The sequence below is a fragment of the Ambystoma mexicanum genome, chromosome 12, assembly GCF_040938575.1.
Source record: "Ambystoma mexicanum isolate Mex_15411 chromosome 12, UKY_AmexF1_1, whole genome shotgun sequence".
NCBI lineage: Eukaryota > Metazoa > Chordata > Amphibia > Caudata > Ambystomatidae > Ambystoma > Ambystoma mexicanum.
The window spans coordinates 177,853,020-177,875,823 of NC_090936.1; the positions used below are offsets into that span (position 1 = coordinate 177,853,020).

Sequence of the window (22,804 nt, forward strand, 5' to 3'; positions counted from 1 at the left end):
TGTGCATACACTGTTATATTGCTTGCTGTCACCACTTTTTAACTTTCTGTTTTAGAATAAACTTGGTTTTAACTACAGGTGTGCTTACACTAGTGTAGTCTAATCATGCTACATTAGCCTTTTGTTGTTGTGTGTCAACATTTACCATAGCGCTTTAAGAGTGAGGTAGCTTAGACACACATATTTTCCTTTATCAGTGAGAGTGAGGACATAAAGGTCAAGGTCCTCAAGGAGATGTCAGAGAAATGTTTGACTGCAGAGCGAGAATTGAGGGTAGCTAAGTGGAGCAGGTTGCCACTTTTGATGGTCTAACAAGGAGAGGTACAGGAGTGTGGCACACCTGTCGAGGATGGCAGTGGAGCCAGGGGGATAACAGTGATGAGAGGAGGGAGAAGGAAGAGGTTGGTGAGGGACGGGAACACCTATCAAGAAGGAGGAGGAGGAGGAGGAGGAGGAGGAGGTTGGGCTGAGGGTCCTGGGCCATGACAGTGCCATTCTGATAGACATTAATGAGGACCCTGGAGGAGAGGAAGGATGCCAAGAGTACCTCCCAACGGGTGCCACCATTAATTGGAGAGGAAGAAAAAGCGGACAGTACAGAGACCATGTGAGTAACTCAAAGGGCTGGGGAGGGAATGAAAAAGAGGATATCAGTGAAGGTCTGCCTGGAGGAAGCGTTAACATCGGTGTCAGCAATGGGCAGCCCAGAGTTGGAAGCCAGGACATCCTTCTTGAACTTTTTCATTCCAGTCTTAGATGGGTAGGATAGGTGATAGAGTAGCAGTTAGAGAAGATGGAGGATGGGGGGGGGGTTGAGATCACCATTGTGGAGACTGGGGGAAGGAGGGAGGGGAGGAAGGAAGGAAGGAGGGGCATTGCAGAGCACGATCCGATAGACACAAGGCAAAGCAACTTCAGGAAGAGTCAATTTTACAGTCACATAGAAGAGGGAAGGGAAACATTTTCCCAAAAGCATATTCAGCAGATTGCAAATACGCCATCCTACAGGTAAGTAAAAAGCATACTTTTTAAAAAGACAGGCGGAATTGGCAGGTAGGCAGATTCAACTTTCAAGCAGGGGAGCAGGAAGCATACTTTTTTGAAAATACAGGTGAAATTAACGATAGGCAGATGCAACTATCCTACAGGCAAGTAAGAGCAAACTTTCTAAAACACAGATGGTCCAGGAAGCCTAGAAATGGCAATCAAGGTAGATGAGGAAAATCAACAATTTGAATACAGCAGATAGTAGACGAGAAACAGAGCTGGACAATTTCTAGCCTCAGTGATGGGTTCGAGTCTGAGGTTACGCTGATAAGCAGAATGTGGTATGCTAGTCATAGAACGCTTGGGTAAGTAGAGTCTGGCAGCGTAGTGTGGAGAGACTAATGCTCAGAACAGGCAGGTAGTCACGCCGAGTGAGGGCTGATCAGAAGAGCAAGGAGCACTTAAGGTAAGGGAGGAAGCAAAGAGGAGCTGAAAGGTGATGGCTCCTGCACACGTTGGTTTGGGAGCTTTTATATAGGTACAGACTATTTGCATTTGGATTGCTCTTACCCAAAACCTAAGCACCATACTGAGGGTTGGGTCACGGCGGATCAAGAGCTGCGAGGGGTGCTTTAATAGCAGACTAAAAGGATTAAAAGAAATTCAACTCTTTATGCTTGAATTTGGTTCACCTCACATGTGGGAACATTTTAGACCAGTCGAAAGTTCCTAGAATTTCGAACAAAACGCTTTAAAAGGAAAGTGCAGTCACTACATGGATGGTTAAAGGCTTCAATGTCCTAGAAGGGGAGAGAGCTGCACATAGTTTCTCTTTTGAAACAAAGTAGGCCTGGCCCCGTTAACCGGGAGATCGACGCATGTATGAGGCTATAATGAGCTCTGATGCCGCCAGCTTGAGGAAACTTGCAAATATTCCCCTAAGTCAGGAAGAATTAATCCCCTTTATAAAGTTAGTCAAGACAGATTGTAACAGCCAACCAAGAATGGGCTTGGTGATCTTATAAATGCAGCAACAGAGCTTCTTTCGCTGTTGAGACTGTAGTCCTCCTTCCAGGAGCTTCGGGGTCGAATCCCAGTGATTGTGAAGGTAAAGGGGTAGATTCTGCTTTCTTTCCTTAAACAATGGGTGCGGGAGACCCTAACCTCTAATAAAGGCACACACGCACCCTTTAAAATGATTAGCAGCCAGCCAAGCAGTCCTGGTCGTCACATCCAAACATTCCCAGGCCCAGATGGCCTCCAGACATTCCATGTCCGATGCACACAGGTACACACCTATATCGAGCCCTTTGCGAGCTTGTAGCTGGAGCACACCACCCATCAACAATACACTGCGGTCGCATATTCTGACTAACAGAGAGACCCCTTTTGGGATGTAACAGAAGGTGGAATGTGGATAGTGGAACTTGGAAGGTGGTGAGGGGCTCGGGGGGAGGAGGGAAGGAAAAAGGGCAGTTGGTCTATGGAGGAGGATGAATAAAGGATGACATACCAGGAGACCATCTCAGTGCATTATTGATGGTATTGATAAATTACTGGTATACGAAATAAGATATAACAACTGGTGACAAGGAGTGGATGACCTGCGCTGCTGGAAAATGAAGAGTATTGGATGAGAGACAGAGAAAAATAAATATTGTCGTGGCCTGCGGAGGTGGCCAGGAGGAGCTGGAGAAGTAATTAACTATTAATCAGCCTATGCAGGTGGCTAAAGATAACTATTGATGTGTCTATGGAGGTGGCTAGAAGTAAAGGAACAGTGTAATGGTGTGAGTGGCCAGTGGAGGTGGCCAACAGAAACATAGCCTGCGGAGGTGGCTAATCAGAGAGAACGTCGGGAACAGTGCAGAAGAGATTCACAGAGGTCGTAATTGGAGTTGTTGAAGAGTTGCCAGACAACATGTAATAAGTAAGGGGACTATGGCAAGTGAACCTGAGTAATCAGGAGGAAGTGAAGACCTAGGCGGTAAGACGCGTTGCGTATAATAAAATGTAATGGATCAAGCATGTATGTGCATAGAAACTAACGTTACGGCATTGCGTGATTAGCATAAAGGGACATTAAAAGACGCACTGTTGCTCACTGGAGTGAAGGTTCCAAACAGTGATAGCCGCGTGACGCAGCGCGTAACTTCCATCCACATTAGAGCAAAGGACCAAAGGAAACGTGCAGCTATATTGAATATGACTGATAAAAGTGTATGTCACCATAACAAGGGGATACTATGGAAGAAACGTTACGGTCGTAACATGGAATTCAGGGGGCAATTGAGCTTAACATGTTGTGAAGCAGATTAGGCAGAAAAGCTCAAACAAATAAAGATTGTGCAAACTGCAAGTGCAAGAGATATATATGTACGACATTACAACAGCTGGTGACATAAGAGTTTCATATAAATTGCTGGATTGTTGCGTTTGCACAATAAAACTGATAAGACATTGCACAGAGTTGACCAATCCTGAAACGAAATCCATAAGGGTGAAGAGTGGCAGCCACAGAAATAGGTAAAAGATGTCTGTTGATAATGCAAGTGGGGACATAAGCTCAACCCAAAACACAAATCCAGTCAGTTACCTGCGCGTCCGAACCCATTCAACCTTGAGCCACAAGAGGATCGGGGACAGTGTTGGCAGGAATGGGTAGACAAATTTGAAGGAGTTCCTAAGGACAGTGGGAAATCAGAATGCCCCAAACAAATTGGACATTTTTATAAATCTGGTAGTAAAGGAAATAAAAGGTGTCATCAAGACCATACCAGCAGAAGAGAGAACAACATACCAACTTCTTGTCAGTGCCATCAGTGGGCGCTTAATAATTCCTCTCAATAGAGATTATGACCGCTACACATTCAGTGTGTGCAAGCTCCACATGAAATGGTTGCACAGTTTGTGCTACGGTTACAAAAAAAAGCAACATATTGTGAATTTACAAACTTTGGTAATGATTAGGCAACAAGGCTAAGGGTTATTAAAGGGTGTTAATCGTCACACTTCTGGAAGCATCTTTTAAAGAAGCATCTGAAGGATGTGTTAGAACTGGCGAGGGTATACGAGAGGGTTGACACTCAGGCAGCAAACATTGAGAATCTGAGAAAGTTAGATATCATCGCTGCCCTGGAGCCAAACGTGCCACCAGAACAGTGGTCGAAGTGGGTGGGAGCGGATGGGAACGGTACTCCTCTGCTTTTATTTTTGAAGTTTTACTTTTCCTATACTTTTATTTTTTAAAAAGAAACCGTTCCAGAATGGTTTAGTTTTAAAATAAAAGTGTAGGAAGAAGTTGAAACTTGCAGTTCAGTGCACTTCACTGAACATTCCCTTAAACAGCAGGTGTGTTCGTTTGGGGGTTTGGATTGTACGTGGGAGGGGGCATGGTGATGGGTTTGTGGAGAGCGGGGGCAGGCCAGCAGGGAACGTAGTGCCACTACTTTTGTTTGTACACTTCAACCACAGAGACATGGCTTTCGATGCGGATTCGAGTTCCTGCATCAAGGCCAACGCCCAACTCGTGGTCGAATATGTATGCAGTGTGGTCACTTTCAGGTGATGTGCAGGCAGAGGGTATCTCTGTTGCCTGCATACAGACCCAACATGCAGACATTTCCGAATAGAGGATCTGACATGCCAAGGGCTTCCGACGCAAGACTATACCAGAACAAAGACATTATATGACCTAGCACCGCTGGAGCAACATTTCAAACACAGCTGGGATTCGTCAGGGCGATGGAGAGCATGCAAATAGAATCAACTGGGCATGTTAGTGGAGAACATGATCGGAGTGTACACTCATACCAAGATCAAGAGAGGCCACAGTTGGGGGATCCCTACGAAAACCCGCCAATTGAGGAAGTACACGTGAATACAGGGCTGTATCAAGAGTATGACCGATACAGCAGAGAATACAGTACCCATCCCTGAATCATACAATGTTTCTTTGACTGGGGAGGGACAAGTTTGACAGAGTTTCTCTGGGATCAGAGTGATGTTGGAATAGGTACAAACGAATTCAACTTACAGCACGGAGCACTTAGAATCCAATCAAGTGCTGGAAGGGAGTTGGCCAAACAGCCAGATGGTGACTGAATATTTGGAGAGATCGGCGCTATCTGCACACGTCTGTTAGTGGACAGTTTAACAGTGCCCGTGGTAGAACCTGAATTTTGATAGGGTACTGACGCCTTGCAGATTAACCAGCCAAGTTTCATCTGATAAGTGCTCTGCAAAAGGAAATGGATACTTGTTTGCTCTTAGTCCACTTAAAGATTCGGGGCAACAAGAAAGGCTGCGCCTGCGTGTAGATGGGGACTCAGTGGGCATATGGGTTATGAGCTTAAATGATAGTAAGGGGGGGGATTGTTGTGATGTAACAGAAGGTGGAATGTGGATAGTGGAACTTGGAAGGTAGGGAGGGGCTCGGGGGAGGAGGGAAGGAAAAAGGGCAGTTGGTCTATGGAGGAGGATGAATAAAGGATGACATACCAGGAGACTGTCTCAGTGCATTATTGATGGTATTTATGAACTACTGGTATACGAAATAAGATACAAGCCCATACTTAGTGCAGCTATGACTTTAGGCAATACTGGCAGCAGCAAGGACACACTGTCTGCTGAGGTTACTCCCCCAGGGCTACCAAGAGGCACCTTCAAGGTACCCACTCTACGGCTCGCCTTGGGGAAAACTGAAAGGATATCACACACACACACACACACACACACACACACACACACACACACACACACACACACAGGAAAAGGACTCCCTCCCAACGCATAGTTGAACACCCTGCCCCACAACGGGTAGAGCTGCAGGGGGGAGGGGTTCCTCAGTCATCCAGCGGGAGAGGTACTCACTGCCACCTCTCCCTCCCCAGTGGTTTCGCCAGGAATCAAATTTAGGAGGGGCACAGAGGGGGCCAAAGACAAAATTAGGGGGGGCACAGACAAAAGTAGGGTGAGAACCTGGTCACTGCTCGTCTTAGGTAGGGGGGGGGGGGACAAGGGCGGCACAGGGTTTCACAGGGGGGGGCAGCCCCCCCACGCCACCCCCTAGCGACACCACTGCCCCCACCGCCACACATGCCTGCAATTTAAAATTACCCTCCAAGGAGTATGACAAAGGGAAGGGTGCGAGTAGTTAAGTATGTGAAGAACATGGATTAGCCTTGTTAATAGCCATGTTCCAATAGTAGTGTGGTTTGTGTTTTGTTGCCTTACCTCGAGGTTCATTCCAATTGTGGGACAAGAACCATTCTCGGCTTCCAGAGACAATCGAGGCCACCCAATTTCTGTGCTCCAGGTGGCGCTGTGGCATGAGTGCAGAGGTTAAAATGCTCTTGGCCTACTGATGTGAGCAATAGGCAGACCAGCGTTTTACCATCATGGTCGTCCCGCTGGGTTCCATGTAATAATTTCCCCTCAAAAATATTGCAATGCAAAATAAATAAATTAAAAAAACACGGAATAATGGCCGTTTTTTGTGGGGACATTACTACATGGAACATGCGGGAGATCCCCCATCCCCCAACCCCCAAACCCTTTTTTCATGGGGAGCGTGGGACACCCCCGCCTGCCCCTGGCCCTATATATATGGTCGCCTATATAATGTCGCCACGACCTTTTCCCAACGACATTATATAGGGCGACCATATTTCTATGGATATTATTACCCAATACCGTCCCGCTGCCAACGGTTATATTGCCATTGGCATGGGCGAGTAACCACATGCGGGTGCTAAAGGCGAAATAAAAATACAATTCTAAAAAAGTACCTTTTAGTACTGCCACACCAAGCGAATGTATTTAGGATTACGAATCGACACTGCAAAGAGACTTCTTCCAGGCGCAGCTCGCAGGACTTTAGAAAGGGAAGGTTATTATTATATGTTTAGTTTGACTTTGCCTTCAGCATCTGCGTGAGGGTACTCGCGGGTGCTAAAGGCGATATGGGAAGGGGGCAACAGAGGCACAGGGTGACCGCCAGCACGCAGCCGTGAGGTCGCTCATAACGCCGGTTCATACAGGCGGATACAGCCCGGATTCGGAGCTCGGCGATTGGATAGCGCTAGTGCCACGTGTGCTAATGTTCATAATCAGAAAGTAAACCTGGGTTACGCCTGCCAGGCATTCTAAGCGCAGCTGGTATAGACCGACGTTCCCAGAAGCAAGCCAAGACAAAGCCAAATGACCTGCCCGTTATATAGTGACACGTGTCTGCTGAGCATGAATGTGTGTTATGGGGACTATTTTGTAAAACTGTATGGAAAAATTAACTGCCACTCATGCTAATAGTGTACCATGCGTTTTCTGATGAGTGTTTGTGCCGTTGGTTTGCCCAGAGAAAACGTTTGTGATATCAGTTGGATTACTAACACTCAGCTGGCTTCGAAAAGTGAGATGCACAGGATAATACAATTAGTCGAATAGAAAACTTGACCAAGATCACACAATTTGGTCAAGTGGGGATGCTGACAACTTACCCACTAAATCGCATCTGGGAGTGAGAGGATATCGCAGCCTGAGGTAATGTCCAATGTGTCGTGGGAGACAAGTAAAGAGTTCTTTTGGCAGGCTTTTCTGCTGGCACATGGTCCGTTTCGAAGTTCTGCTTCAATTTTGGGGGATAAGAGAACGAGGTGTTAAGAGGGAACGATTTGCCCTGTATAACACTATATGGTCATGTGGAGAAGCTGGGGGACCATGATTTGCCAAATAATACACAATTTGGGATGTAGTTCATGTCAGCCATGTGTGGACACAGACCTGTGACTAGTTGGTTAAACAAAAGGTTCCTGAAGCAGGCACATTTAGCCATCTTGCTGGTATTGGAACGTGGGACCCACATCTGCTGACAGAGTTCTGCAGCAGGTGTTAATGACAGTGCCATCTTGCATATATTTAAGGCCTGTATTATACAAACCACACAAGAGATGGATGTAAACTTTGAATTAACAAACGCCTGGGAAATCCACTGTGGCACCTTTTTCAATGCTTCCTGTGACTTGAATTAAAGGGACCATGCCTGAGCAAATCAGTCCTGGCACTGCCCCAAATTAAGCATTCCAAGCCACACATCCTCAGCACAGGAGGAAAAGCAAACTTAGATTAAGTCCAGCAAGGACCATCGGCGGAACTGTTTCAGCAGCTTGCTTGCCATCCCTAGGGAATCACGCAGCAACCAATTGATGGAGCCCCACAAGGCAAAACCAGGTCCGTGGTTGCATGTGCTCCAGTTCCAAGGGTACATGGCCATTTCAGAAGCCTGGTAGAGCATGCACGTTTGGATGTGGACCTTGCTCTGAGGGACCTACCGAGCCTCCTGTCCCTCCAACCCCTCATCCAAGGTCAACCCCTGATGACCCTTCATGCATCCAGTTACCTGGTAAGTCCTCCTGGCACCCTTGCGCTCCCTCACTAGAATCACTCTTTCTACTTAATGATGTGCACAATGTGTAAAGTGCACCCTCTAACCAGGGATGAACACTAAGGTGCAGTGGGGCAATCAGATAGACGTAATGCGAAGTCATTCTACTGATCAGCAGAGTCCATCTGAGACAGCTATGCAAGGGGTCTGCAAGAAAGCAAATTCACTGTAGCCAGACCTAAAACACGGGGTTGGTTGACTCCATGCATTGGCAGACAAGAGTTGTAAATGCAACTGGCTGCTAGCAATGGCAGTCATCTTGAAAAATCATGGTGAAAACAATGATTGTGCAGAGACAAATAGCCTCCTTTGGCCTTGCATGTTTAATTGCTACATTTTGATTTGGTCAGAGGTTTAGTAGATTTTACTTTCAGGGTGAATCATATTCCCCAAGGTTAAGAATACAACATGCGGCAATACATGTGCAATAAAGTTCTACACAAAGGGAGCAATTAATAAAGGCTCCATTCATAAGTGATAACTAGCAAAGACGAGGGTTCAATTATGAGAGTTGGGGGCAGGAAGATACTGAGGAGGAGAGTGGGCATCCCAAAAACCAAGGTCCTCGATAAAAGATCTTTGATAAAAAAACAAAACTGACAAGTGTGCAAACATTGTATAGTCATTTAAGCAAGGTGCAAAATGTGCACTCCCCACTAGCCACTGGTTAGTGAGCTTTGGCTCAAGGCGAGTTAGAAACGGGCTTGGTGTATTTAAGAATTGAGGTGGCGAGTGACTTAAGAGGCGAGTGAGGTGGCAGTGGCTAGTAGCCTCCATCTTCAATTTCTCCCCCCCGAATTTAAGTGTAATTCAGAATTGATCGCAGATTGTTTTTGTTTTTAAATCTACCACATTTTATTAAACGCTCCATACAAATGAGTTTATATGCAGGTTAAAAATAAAAAATGATAAACAAACCAATGGCATGAACGGTTAAGCAATTAACATAAAAGAAAAAATGCCTATCTCACCATATTCCCCTCTTATCTCTTCTATTCCTTGCTCGCTCAGTGAGACTCGCAGGATTCTAGACAGATTAATTATTAAAAAGCTTCTTTTGTGGGTTTTCTAAAATCAACACACATTCCTTACTCCGATAATGTCAATGCTCTGAGGTGAATCGCACACAATAGATCTGTATTTCCCAGAGTTAGGAAATGAGAAGTTGCCAAGTCCTCAAAGGTGTTGGGATGAATTTACAGCGTCCCACCCAGGCAAAAAGGTTCAGGCTGAGAAAAACCTATTAGTATGTGCCACAGTGTAAATAGGCCGAGATCTGCGCGACTGTTAGTTTTGACACATAATAGATGCATCATATAGCAACACAGAATGGGCAACAAATGTAGTAATGTTGCAGTTACAGTATCTTTAAAGATAGGGCAGTGTGTTATGGGCCCTGTGTTGTTTAGAAGTAGTATACAAAGCTACATTTTCAGTGAGGTGTAAGATGGAGTCAGAAAGGTATTGTAAGAGCGAGGCCAGCGGGTCGACATGGCATGAGATCCGCTACATTGCATTTTAAGGCTTAGTACACAATAAACAGAATGAAGGCACTGATGTGGAGCTGTGGCTCTTTAGCTGAGTCCCAAGACAAATCCCTTTTTTCCATTCCCCAAGAGAGAAGCCAAGGCCAGAGGCACCCGCATTGCACAGATAAACACAAATTGTGTCCAGCTGCAGAAACTGAAGGTGATGGGAATGGAATGTTAGCTGTGGGGAGGATAGGTAGGGATGCATACTTTGAAGGAGGACAACATTCATGAGAACAGGACACGAGAGTTAGTGATGCCAATAGGACAGGTGAATGTTTAGAGCACTACTACCCTCACCCAAGGAGCGCACATCCCATTTGAATTACAAGTAGACACACAACCAAAGAAAATAAATCCCTAAAATTCAAGGAGGAGCAGAGGTAATGGCACTAAATTTAGTCCAAAGTCAGAGGTGCAGCTTGTGTTCGCTGCAGCGTCTGGTATAATGAGAAGGCCTATTGTCTTGTCAAAGCAGAGTTGGCCTCGAAAGTCTCTTTGAACGGGCCTGGGTCGGAGGAGTGTACATCACGTGACAGTCAAGATTAGAGTATAAATATACCTGTTAGCCAATCATGTACTAGGATTTAATACTTATGATGCAGTGGGCGACGTGCCTAGGGGACTGGTCTTAAATAAGGCGTGGCCAATTGGCCAAGCGACTATACGGGGGTATTAGCATGTCATAGGTGGTAGCCAATGAGGGTGGTGGGATGACTTGTCACCTAGGCATGCTAAAAATGCAGTTTTCCGCTATATAACATGTAACTTCTTTGGGCGAGGAGAACTCTCAGTTCAGTTCTATGGGACCTTTTGAGACCTTTTTGCATGTAATAAACCTCGTACTTCCTTTGCAAAGACGTGCATTAGTTATTTGGCCTTTTGCATTCTTTAACATACACGTTTTGGGTCACGTCTCTACAAAATGAGTGACCCCGATGTGTTCCCAGATTCTGTGGTGGGGAGTGTCCCAGCCGTGCATCCTGGGTTGTGGCGCTTGTCTGCAGTGACCAGTCCCCTATGCACAAAGAGGTTTGCAGGCGCCATGTTGCCAGAAGGCCTGCCTGCTGAGTGGAGTGGAGCGCTGCGCCCAGTTGTGCAGACAATTTGATGTGGGCCCCATATCTGAGATGCTCGGAAGAACGCATAGATGTAAGTGCACTTTTGCGGGAGAAAACGAGGGGAGCGTGTGTGTGGAGTGAATGTGTAGGTTGTAAAAATAAATAAACAAACACGTGGCCATATATAGTTTTTTTATATAGAGGTGGACAGAGGTCTCTCCACCATTGAGAAGAAAGGTGATGTCACAGTAGTATATTGTGAGAAAAAGAGAAGCGAGAGGAAAAGTGATCTCCTCCATTACGGGGTAAAGGCAGCACTGCAAGAAGAGGTCCAGTATACGAAGGACCTGGGATTCCCCCCCACTCAGCAAAAGGGAGTGCGAGGAAGGGAAATTCCCTGGTCGCAAAGAGGAGGCTGAGGAAGAGTCTAAAGCATTATATACAATAGTGTATACTTCCTCTACCTGACACCGCGGAGCGGTGAAGCGGAGCTGTGAGGCTGAGGTGTGAGCCAGTCTGCGGCTGAGGTGTGAGCGGTGAAGCGGAGCTGTGAGGCTGAGGTGTGAGCCAGTCTGCGGCAGTCTGTCCACATCGTTTTGTCCGGAAGGTGCTACTTCCTCTACCTGACACCGCGGAGCGGTGAAGCGGAGCTGTGAGGCTGAGGTGTGAGCCTGTCTGCGGCAGTCGGTCCACAGCGTTTTGTCCGGAAGGTGCTACTTCCTCTACCTGACACCGCGGAGCGGTGAAGCGGAGCTGTGAGGCTGAGGTGTGAGCCAGTCTGCGGCAGTCCGCTGCAGACGCGGAGCCGCGCCCGAATGGAACCCGAGGTACGTCCCCCCGTTGGTACCCACGACTCGAGGGCTGTTAAACCTACCCCGAAAGACCGACGCCCGGCAAAGACAGCAAAGTCCGGGGGGGGGGGAATGATATGTGCCCGGGGAGAAGAAGAAGCGAGTCAGACTCGGCATATAGACCGCCCACGTCCCCGTCCCCGTTATCTTCGGGGCTGCTAGCAACTCCTTACGGCAAAACTTCCAAACAGACCTCAGACGTTTCGGGCGAAATTATTCCTGACAAGATTGAAGATTCCGCACCCGAGCCCCACGACACAGTGGTCGGCTCACTCAGCCCAGCGGACTCGCAGAGGGTCGCATCGCAAGGGCAGGCACGGGTAGAGCCCTGGCCCCTGGACCCTGAGTGCTCAGGGGAGGACCAACAAGTTGATGGCAGGGTGCAGGTAATTGTGGACCAGCCGAGAGGAGGACCTCCTTCGGGTTCACGCAATGCAACTATCAACCACCAAGGTGTAGGATCGATCAGCGCTATCCCAATGGATGAAGGGATTAGCGGGGCCTGGTGGCGGGATTCGGAGAGGGGCTCGGAAGTGCCCGAAAATACCCAGCGTACATCTGAAGTGATAGAGGTGAAAGAGGCAACGTGGAATGCAAACCCGGAGAAAGAACGGACAAAGAACGCGAGACAACTGCAGTCTCCTAAGAGACCAGCCACAAACCCAGAAGCCCGGAGGAGCGCGGCGCCAAATTGCATCATATCAACCGGAGGGCTTGGGGAAGGAAAAGAATCAGCAGATACACAAAAATTAAATGAGATTACGGTGGCAACTGAGCAAAGAAAACTCTCACCACACTGCTCGTCGCTTGGAGCAAAGCCAAATCCCAGGAGGGAACAAGACAAAATGACCACGAAGAGTACTAACGAAAGGCAGAAAGATGACCAGACATCTACTCCACTTCAAATTGAGGTGTTGCTCCACAAAACCACCGGGGAGGCAGAAATCAGTGGCCTAGACGAGGAACAGACAAGGCTAAAGAGGTCTTGCCGGTCAAAAACCCCCGGAGATAAAGGGCCAGGTCCGGACCCGGAGACTGAGTCAGATCTAGAAGTAGAAGCCTCAGACAGTGAGGACCTTATAGAGCGAGAACCGGACGACTCCAATAAAGAAACGGACGGAGAACAAGTGAAGGCGGGAGCGGGGGTCTCAAAGAAGAAAAGAAACAAAACGTCTATTCCATTTACAGTGAGATCCCAAGGAGCAATGAAGAGAGCATCCATGAGACCTAGAAAACTGACGGGACCGGTGGTACAAATCCCAACTAAAGGCCCCAATAGAGGAGCCCCGATTCCGAAAGGGCTTCCCAACCACTTGTCGTTCCGCTCGCTCAAATCCTTCTTTATCCAACAACATAAAAGAAAACTGAGCGTCGATACTGAAATATCAGATGCGGAGATGCTGGAACTCGTAACTGAACCCCAGCCGGTTCAAAAACAGAAAAGTAAAGAGCCATCTATTGGAGTATCAAAAAAAACAAGCTCGCCAAACAGGCCATTGAGTGAAATGTCAAACAAGACAATATTCAATTTACCCAAGGAAGTTGTAAAAACCAAAGAATCTGAGGTCGCTGAGGGTAGACAAAGGGATCCACAAGGTCAGCTCACGAGAATCCCCGAGATCATTCAAAGGGAAAGCCTCGGCGACGCAGGAACAACAGCAATAGAGGAGATAGAGATTGAGGATGAGGATGAAGAAGAAGAGCAAGAGACCGACAGGACTATGGACCAAATTTCACAGACCAACAAGAACGAAGAAGAGTTTTTGGCGTGGCTGAAATCCCATCTAAGCAGCGCCCATCAAAAGGCTACGCCAGGAAGGATAAAGGCGCTTCCCAAATTGAACATAGACAGGGCTGGGAAGTGTGGTGGCTCACCCAGCACAGGGAGAATCACTGTCAGAGACCAAGGATCATCAGAAGAAGGAGCCACCTTTGATTCAGTAGTCCAAACGAGAAGATCTGATAAAATGCCTACTCCACCGAAACAGCGAAGACTTAGTGAGATTGCAGCGTCATTACAGAACGAACCATCCAACAAGAAACCTGACATGATCGCCATCATGTCAGCGATGACCGTCGTTTTAGCGCCATTCTGTAAATTATACGAGACAATCAAGGGGAATGTTCAAGACAATACGGCAATTCTATCTAATATGATGGATAAATTGACCCACATGGAAACTCTTTTCTTAGAAACCAGTGAAAAAATGCTCATGCAACATAACCATTGGGCAACTAAACCAGACGCCGTTGGAAAAATTGGGACCATGGCCCTACAGCTTGGTCAAGGACCACCAGGACTTACAGATCCAGGGTCACCGCAGGTGCAACCCACTCACAGGTCGCTGTGGGAAAAAAAAATTGAAGCACTGGAAAAGAAAATCGAGAAGTTGGAAAAGTGGAACAACGAAGTGCAAGTAAAATCGCCTGCAAGGGGGGCTCCAGGGAGTGAGGAGGGGTCTCGCCCTCAGAGAAAAGAGAATACTCTGCTTGTCTTAAAGCAAGGTAAACGAGAAGAGAACCAGCGACTGAGGCCACAGAAGACTGAAACACCAGTACGGATTCCAAGGGAAACTAGAATCAATCTCAAGAACCCCACGAACCAAAGAGCCGCTCCAGCCCGGAGGGCGGTAGTTGAAGAGGATGCAACACAAATCAAAAATCACCAGGAAGTTAACCAGCCCAAATCCCCGAAAACAGTGGAGGATTTCTTAGAATGTGCGGACCTAATGAATATATCCACCTATTCAGAAAACGAGGTCGTTGAGATTTTGGAGGCAACGGATGAACCGCGGGAAATAATAATAAAAAAAAAATAATGATGCCTTAGGAGGTAAAACATCCTCAACCTTACCAATTAACAAAGAGAAAGAGGGACAAAGTAGATCGGATGAACACAATCCCAAAAGTAGCTCAGCACAAAGATTAACGGAGGACACTTCTCAATATGGAGACAAGAAAATTAGAACCACATCACCCTCATCCCCAGTAACTAAGGGAATAAAAGACTGGCGGGTCAGTCCACGTAAAGAGTGCCTACCCAAAGAGGATCCTGAAAAGAGAAGAAAAGTTCGCAAAGAGATCAGAATATTTAAACTTGAACAAATGGTTCCAGATAGAAATTTTATCATCTTAAACAGACCGACCGTCCTACAAATTACAAAGAAAGTAAAAATCTTGGAAAACATCTCAACGAAAGATCTAGTGCTGGTGGAACCCTATCACAGGGAGAAGAGGGCGAAAGCGTATCTCCACCTGAAAGAGACGGCCATCAAAGGCATCAATGACTCGGTATATCAAGAACTGGATCAAATGGGTTTCCGCCTGACGGAACTAAAGAACAGAATGGGCACCCAAAACCGGGACGAGGGAAGGGTGGAGAGGCACAAACCACATTACCATCTTAGATCAAGAACGGAAGAACTATATCGAGATAAGCGATACACCTTCCCACAACAGAGACAAGAACACCATAGACATGAGTACAAAATGAAGGGCGAAATGCGTGGAACTGAAGTAGGGGAGAGGGATGATATAAAGTCACCACGATATTATAGCAGGAAAAACAAGCAAGAGCAGATGGGGCTTTCGCCAATAAGACACAGAGATGATCAAAGGCTAAGGGGCCCCCCTGGCAAATCCGATCAAGAGCAACGACATCAGAGGAGGACGGTCCGGGGTAGTCCCAAAGAAAAAGGGGAGAACATCGAAAAACAACCAATGGGTCCATGGAAATGGCTAACGACTGCCTGGAAGAAAAACCAGGCGAAATAGCAACGACCAGGGGTGGTTCGCTCCGATGACAACTGCAAAGAGAGAATAAGCGAACTCCCCGGTAAGGACACTATCACACTCGGATCCTGGAATACGAGAGGTCACATGCACCTCACGACACCAGGAGACGTTGACCTCAGCCTGTTTGATATCTTATGCCTGCAGGAAACCTGGCTGATGGAACAACCTGCCATAGATGGGTTCTCCTTGGTGATCGCACCGGCAGTTAAAGGCCTGATGGGAAGACCATCATCTGGTTTGCTGACAGCGATAAAATCGGGCTCAGGCCTCACAGAACCAACGTTGTGGAAACAGTCCTACGAAACACTCGTAATCTTAACCACACAGGAGGAAAATAACCCAAAGGCGGTAATCACCCGGCAAAAAACGGTGGCAATTATCAATTGCTATTGGAATCCTCAGCGTTCATCCACGAAAGCCTTCTGTGAAAACTTGAGTGCGCTGATTGACCAGCTCTACGAAGAATTCGAGCAAATCGAACTGATAATTTGCGGGGATTTCAATGCGATATGCATTGAACCCAGGGCGAACATAAAGTGCCCCACGAATTTCCGGGGCCCAGCCGACCCTACGGTTAAGAGAGGAAAGGCCTGGAATAAAATTTTGAGCTCGAGAAACATTCAAAATGTGGCCATGCTGTTCCCCAATCAAACGAATCTTCCAACATGGGAACGGAATGACTCTAAAGCAACCTTAGATCACATTTTTGTGTCCAACGGTCTCATCAGGGATCTGACAAGTTTCAAGGTGCAACAAACTGCCAACAGTGATCACAACCTATTGAAATGCTCATGGCAGACGTCCAAGAAACAACTAAACACCTATGACTGGGCGATTGAGGTCAATTCACAACAAACCCGCCTTCGTTTAAAGGCACAAGACATCGACAAAATCAACCGAGCGTGGGATCGGAAAGAGGGCGCCGACCCCAAGTCGGTCATTAACCAACGACCAAACTACTTGCCCTTGTTAGTGGCCTACCAAGCCAAAGGTGCAAAAAAGAAAAATGAAAGTACTGTCACGGCCCACCAGTACGATAAAGATCTAGTGATTAAAAGAAAAGTGGTCCGTAGATTACTAAGAACAGCAAAGAAATCCAACACAATAGAAGATTGGAAGAGCTGGGGTCTTGAACAACGAAAATACAAAAATTGGCTCAGACAGCAGAGAGCCTTGCAATACCAAAGAGACGCAGAGGAGATGATGTCTAAACTAGCAACTAAAAAAGCTAGTGAATTTTGGTCCCTCTTAAAAAACAAGAATGCGGACCAAAGGACCATCACTGCTAATGCGGTAGCAGAAGAAAGGTGGGTGCAGTACTTCACGGCCGAATTTGAGGGTCTCCCAGGCAGCAGGGAAGAATTGCTACCGGACCTTGACACACCATGGGTTGACCTGTCCAACACTGATGAGATTGAAATCGCCATACGGAACCTGAAAACATCTAGAGCTCCTGGACCGGATGGGCTAACAAACGTAGACCTCAAAGCATCTCCGGTGGAATGGGCTAAGTGGATCAGCAAAATATTCGCCCAATGTGCCAGTTCAAAGATGTTGCCAGAATCTTGGCTAAGGGCGGTGATCGTCCCAATCTATAAGAAGGGCCCAAGGCAAGAACCAGCAAGCTACAGGCCTATAGCTTTATTGGACATCCTGGGCAAATTATATGCCTCCCGCCTGCTAGACCATTTTCGGGACTGGGAGAAAAAAAGCCCGGCTAAAGACCCACTCCAATCAGGTTTTCAAAAAAAGGGTTCAACCTCCATCAACTTAATGGTGTTAAATATTCTCAAAGCCAGAATTAAAGAAGGAGCCCCGAAGGTCTACCTGGCTTTTGTCGATCTCTCAAAGGCCTTTGACATGGTCGACAGGCCCACGCTATGGGCGAAGCTTCAAGCCTGGAAGTGTCCAGCAAACATCTTGGAACCCATGATGGCATTAAACACAGATACAAAAATGTGTGTAAAATTGAATCATCAAGGCGCACTCTCAGGAGAAATCATGGTGGGACGAGGGGTCAAACAGGGATGTCCGCTAGCCCCTGCCCTGTTCATATCTTTCCTAGGGGACTACCAAGAAGCTGAAGCGAATATTCGGGCTTTTCCCCCGAAGATAGGGAAAATGGAGATACCGCGCCTAATGTACGCAGACGATGTTATCCTCATCGACCAGACCAAAGTGGGATTGCAAAGAAAATTACAGATCCTTGAAAAGTACATCGAGAAAAACCACTTGGCAATTAACAAGACAAAGACCAAAATCATGGTAATGGAGAAAGTGATCAATAAAGGATCAGCCAAGTTAAACATATTCCTTGAAAAAACCAAACTGGAAACTGTAAAGTCTTTCAAATACCTAGGGATCGACTTGGATAGTTCACAAACGGATAAGAGCTTACAAAGCCAACTATGGGAGAAAGTCAAACGGCTCACAGCCCAAACTAGAGCGATTGACCGCAAGTACGGCAAATTCTCCCTGTTTCCGGTGTTAACTTTCTACAAAGCCAAGGTAGTGCCAACATTAATCTATGGAGCAGAGACCTCGCTATACCTCCAAAGGAAGACTTGGGCCAAATTGGAAGGATATGTATGGAAAACAGTATTGGGGCTCCCAAAATCCACCTCCATGCCGGCGATCAGGAGAGATCTAGGGCTGCTTTCCTTGGCGTCTATGGTGGACCAAAGAGCGATGAGCCTATATCGAAAAATCATCATGGCCGAGGGACCACCCATTCTGGCTTCTATAGGTGAGGAAATCGAAACTGGGAAGTGCACGGCCGTGAAAAACTGGGTAAAAAGGAGAAGGGACGATCTGGCAAAAATTCTATGTTCAGAAAAAGAGCTAAAAGAAAACCCCGACAGAATCAAAAAGAAACTAGAAGAGCTGGACTGGATCACGACCATAGAAAATGCCACCGGGAACAAACTGTTAAACCATCTCCCGCCTACCTGCAATAAGGCAAAAAAACCATTACAATACTGCGCCAAGTTCCCTGATAAAGGATTGAGAATCAAGATTATGAGAGCAAGGCTCAACCTCCTCCCAACCAGAGAGATTAGTGCCATTAGAGGAGGCGGAGGGGATAAACAGTGTAGACTATGTAAAAAGCACGATTCCACGGAAACATTGAAACACTTGGTGATGGAATGCGCAAACACGAAGGAATCAAGAAACCTGTATCTCCCTGCCCTTGATGAGAATTTATGGATATTTCAAACAGACGAGTTGTGGAACAGACTGATCTCCGGTGAAAACAACAAGTGGTCGCAAGCCTTTGCTAAACTCATAGACCGGGTGTTTGACCAAATTAGACGGCAAGACCTCCAAGATGGTCCGCCACAGTAGCAGGCGGGTGGCTAGTGGCCATTGTTATTGCATTCAAGGAACATCTGTACTTTCTACTATTGTCAATTTTGACAAAACTTGGTTTTTACCGAGTAAAGTTCAAATAAAAAAAAAATAAAAAAAAAAATAGTGTTTTATTGAATTGTGGTTTAAGGTGTGAGAAGAGAGGTGTGGTGAGAAGAAAGGGGAGGTGGGAACGGAGAGAGTGTTTAGTGTAGGAGGGTGGGTGAGTTGGAAGGGCACCGCTGGATTAGTGTTTAGGGAAACAAAAAGTTATGAGTGCATAACCAGAAGCAATTATGAGTATTACTACCCCACTCGAATACATGTGTACTGCGCTTCCACGGTACCGGGAAAAGATAGTTAACTATCATCACAAGTGGGTACTGACAAGTGGAGGGATGTATAAACCTTGGCACGAAGATGCAACGAATAATAAGGATGAGTTGGGTCATATGTACACATATCTGGCTGTGAAATGTAATAGGGAGGAAGTTGAAGAATAGCCAAGGCATTCTTGAGCTTTGGAGGATGGTTAAGGATTTGGAAGATGTCGCCGATGACCCTAAGGGACATGAAACTGTAACCCCAACACTCTGTTACCCCCGGACTTTGTGCAACTCCTGCATCCTGCGATACCCCTATAACTACTACAGCCCTGCCGCCCCACATGGGGATTCACCTCATGCAGGTTACACCAATAACGATATCTGCCCCACGACAGGGCCCCCGTCACCTACAAAAAAACTCCGAGGCCCCAGCAGCGAATGCGATTTACAACCCTTTAGTTATGGAGACAGAAAACAGGGTGCAGAGAGAGTTAGAAAGAGTACTTCGAAGGACAGAGGCAGAGCTTGCCTGAGTAATGCTGGAACAGGAGGAGGGGCGAAGAACGCTAATAGGTACAGATGAATGGCGAGCAGATGATATTTTATTTCGAATTGATAGGAGGGCGATTGGAGACATATACGTCAAAGTGAAGGATGATGACCACAATGATGAACAGCATCGAGTGGGCATCATCATGCTGACAGTTTAGACTTTGAGTTGTTTACAACAGACAGCTGCAGGAGTAGCAGAGGAGGAGGAGGAGGACTGGACGACAGAGGAGGAGCAGGGGAAGAGATACCACCCAGGGTGACACCAAGAGTAGAGAGTTTATGCAGTCAGTCCAAGACTCAGAATACAACCAGGTCGCACGGTGGTGGAAACATCACCAGCCAAACAGACGGGAAAACAGCTCCATTGCTACATAAAGGCCCTAGAAGATCACAATACGTGCCCCGGCCACACCTGGATAGCAACAATTTGATGAAGGGCACTGCCACTCACAGCAAGAGCAGGGTAGTGGATAGGCTAGTGGATATATGCACTTGAAAAGCAGACAGACAGCATGGGAGATATCAAAGGTTTGCTCGTTGCACTGTTAGACCAAAAAGATGACATTTGGAGGAAAGCGGGATACCTAGGGGTACAAATGGGCAATGATAATCATGATGGAGCACACTTTAATGATCGTCGAACGAAGGTATGGGCTGCCTTAAGGGCAGCATACCCAGACACACCGGATATAAATTAGATTATTGCACCCACTATGAATTCAGATGACCCTGCACAATATATAACCCAAAATCAGGAGATGTGGAGGGCTGACGCAGGGGAAGCATGGGACAAAAACATAGCAATATTTTACCACATATTAAAGAACAGACTCTCAAAAGGATGTACAGAATGATCTGGACAAAGTGGCGGGGAGTGAGGCTTAGGGATAGGCAGAGATTCTGGCAATAATACTTCACCAATGTAGGCGAAGTCAAGAGAAAGAGAAGTAAGTGTTGGATAAAGCGCAGAAGGCTGAATCTAAGCTAGTGCAGAAGAAATCGGCAATGTTGTGTATAGAAGGAGCAGCAATTACGAGCCCGCCTGTGGGACAGTGGTAACGCCTGATACTGTTACCCTTGCCCTTGTTGGGGCACTTGCATGGGACATGGGCCATACAGGTGCTCAGAGGCATCATTCCCAACAGTGGGTGATATGTAAATCGGGTCTGCTGGTCCACTGGGGCAGGCGCAGGGATCACAAGAATATGCTCGTCTATTGCTACTTTCTCACGCAAAATGGCCATTTCTCTCGCATGACTAACACTGTCCGTGTCCTCCCAATCTAGGCGCCATCCCTCCAAATCCTCATCCTCTACCTCCTCGTACTCATTGAAACCCTCCTCTTCCTCGATGATAACCTCCCCGATTCCCTCTGTTATCTGGATAACTTTGGTACCCACAATGCACTTGGATAACGTGTGTAGAGTATTATCATTCAGAATTTAGATTACCTTCTAGTGTGCAGCACGACAGAAGATCAGTGTAGAGACAATTCAGTGACATTTCTGACAGAAAGGATAGAAAGTAGACATGGACAAGATGCAATACTGTCAGAAGGAAGTTGTATATTTGGGGCACACAGAGAGCAGCTACAGTGCAAAACCCACCACAGCCAATCACAGTTTTAAAAAAATGCAGCCGTTTCTGGAGTTGTGTAACTATTGTAGGGCATGGATTTTCGACTATTCTAGTAACAAAGGCTCTGCTGCAGGGAAGAAAAGTAAAGGAACACTGACACGGACAGGAGTAAATATTACATGTTTCCAAGAATACCACAAGCAATATACCAGTACTAGCGACTCCAGTTTATAAGAAAGAATTCTATTTGTTTTCACATTCCAATAGGCAAGTGATGACAGCAGTGTTAAACCTACATGGGACACAAGCACTTACCCACACTGCTCCCGCACCATCACCTAATCGGACACTTCCTTTCTCTGCATTGACTGTAATCTGTCACCCAATATCTTGTTTCCTTCCCTAAGATTCAGAGCCCGCTTCCAACACAAACTTTGACATTTATATATTTCCTGGCCTTTTTGAGTGTTTCGGGGCCTAACTAGATTTGTAAAGCTTTCAAAAGGAACCTTTCCTGCTAGCATTGCACTGCTGTATTTTACTGGGATCTAAATGCATTTTCTGCCATGTAGGAGTTCCCTGTAAGTGCATGCAGCATCTTGCCCCAGTCATTTTGACACACCAATGTAGTGAGACCTTATCCATTGTATGTTGTGATGCTAGCTCCTCCATGAATGTCTAGCCCACTGCGTGCTTTCATTATCTAATTTTAACTCTACACTAATGTAATTTGAACTAACTCTTATTGCAGTCAACATATGCATTGCCCGTTTAAATGCACGTTTGTGGATTCAGCTTTCAGCGAATGCCCGCATTTGTAATTTTTAGATCTCAGGAATGGAGTAAGGCTGTCTCGGCTTGTATCCTTTTTCACTTGCTCAGTACTGGTGTTAAAAGCTAGTACTGACAGATTCATCTGCACCCTTACAAGATCTTCATTGTACTCGTCCCTATTCTTCCTGACTCAGTCCTTCCTACTTCTTGCGTACTACAGAAGTGTGTAGGATAGGCAAGTAGAGGAGATGCGGTGTTCTCCCACAATAGTCGTCACTGGTCCCATAGGGGCCTTCCCCTACCATGAGATCCACCCGCAGAGAACCCCCCCACACCTCAAGGGGACTATCGGGTAGTGGCCTCACCTCCCCTGGCCTCATGGGAAGAGGCTCCCACTATAGAAGCAGTGACGACATCCTGGGATTCGTCACAATATATAAAAAACATTTTATCTATGGATATTTGGTACATCTGGTCCCCTAGGACTGTTGCGAGAAAGAAAAAAGGAAAAACAAATACAAAATATCAATGTTTTGAGCCCATCCAAAATTTCAACCACTTG

General features: G+C 46.6%; 1 protein-coding gene across 2 annotated transcripts in view; it reads right to left on the minus strand.

Moving 5' to 3' along the window:
- Window positions 1–22,804, minus strand: part of LOC138513422 (NAD-dependent protein deacetylase sirtuin-3-like) — a 497,025-nt gene that overhangs the window by 397,829 nt on the left and 76,392 nt on the right. The gene's annotated exons all lie outside the window — the stretch shown is intronic.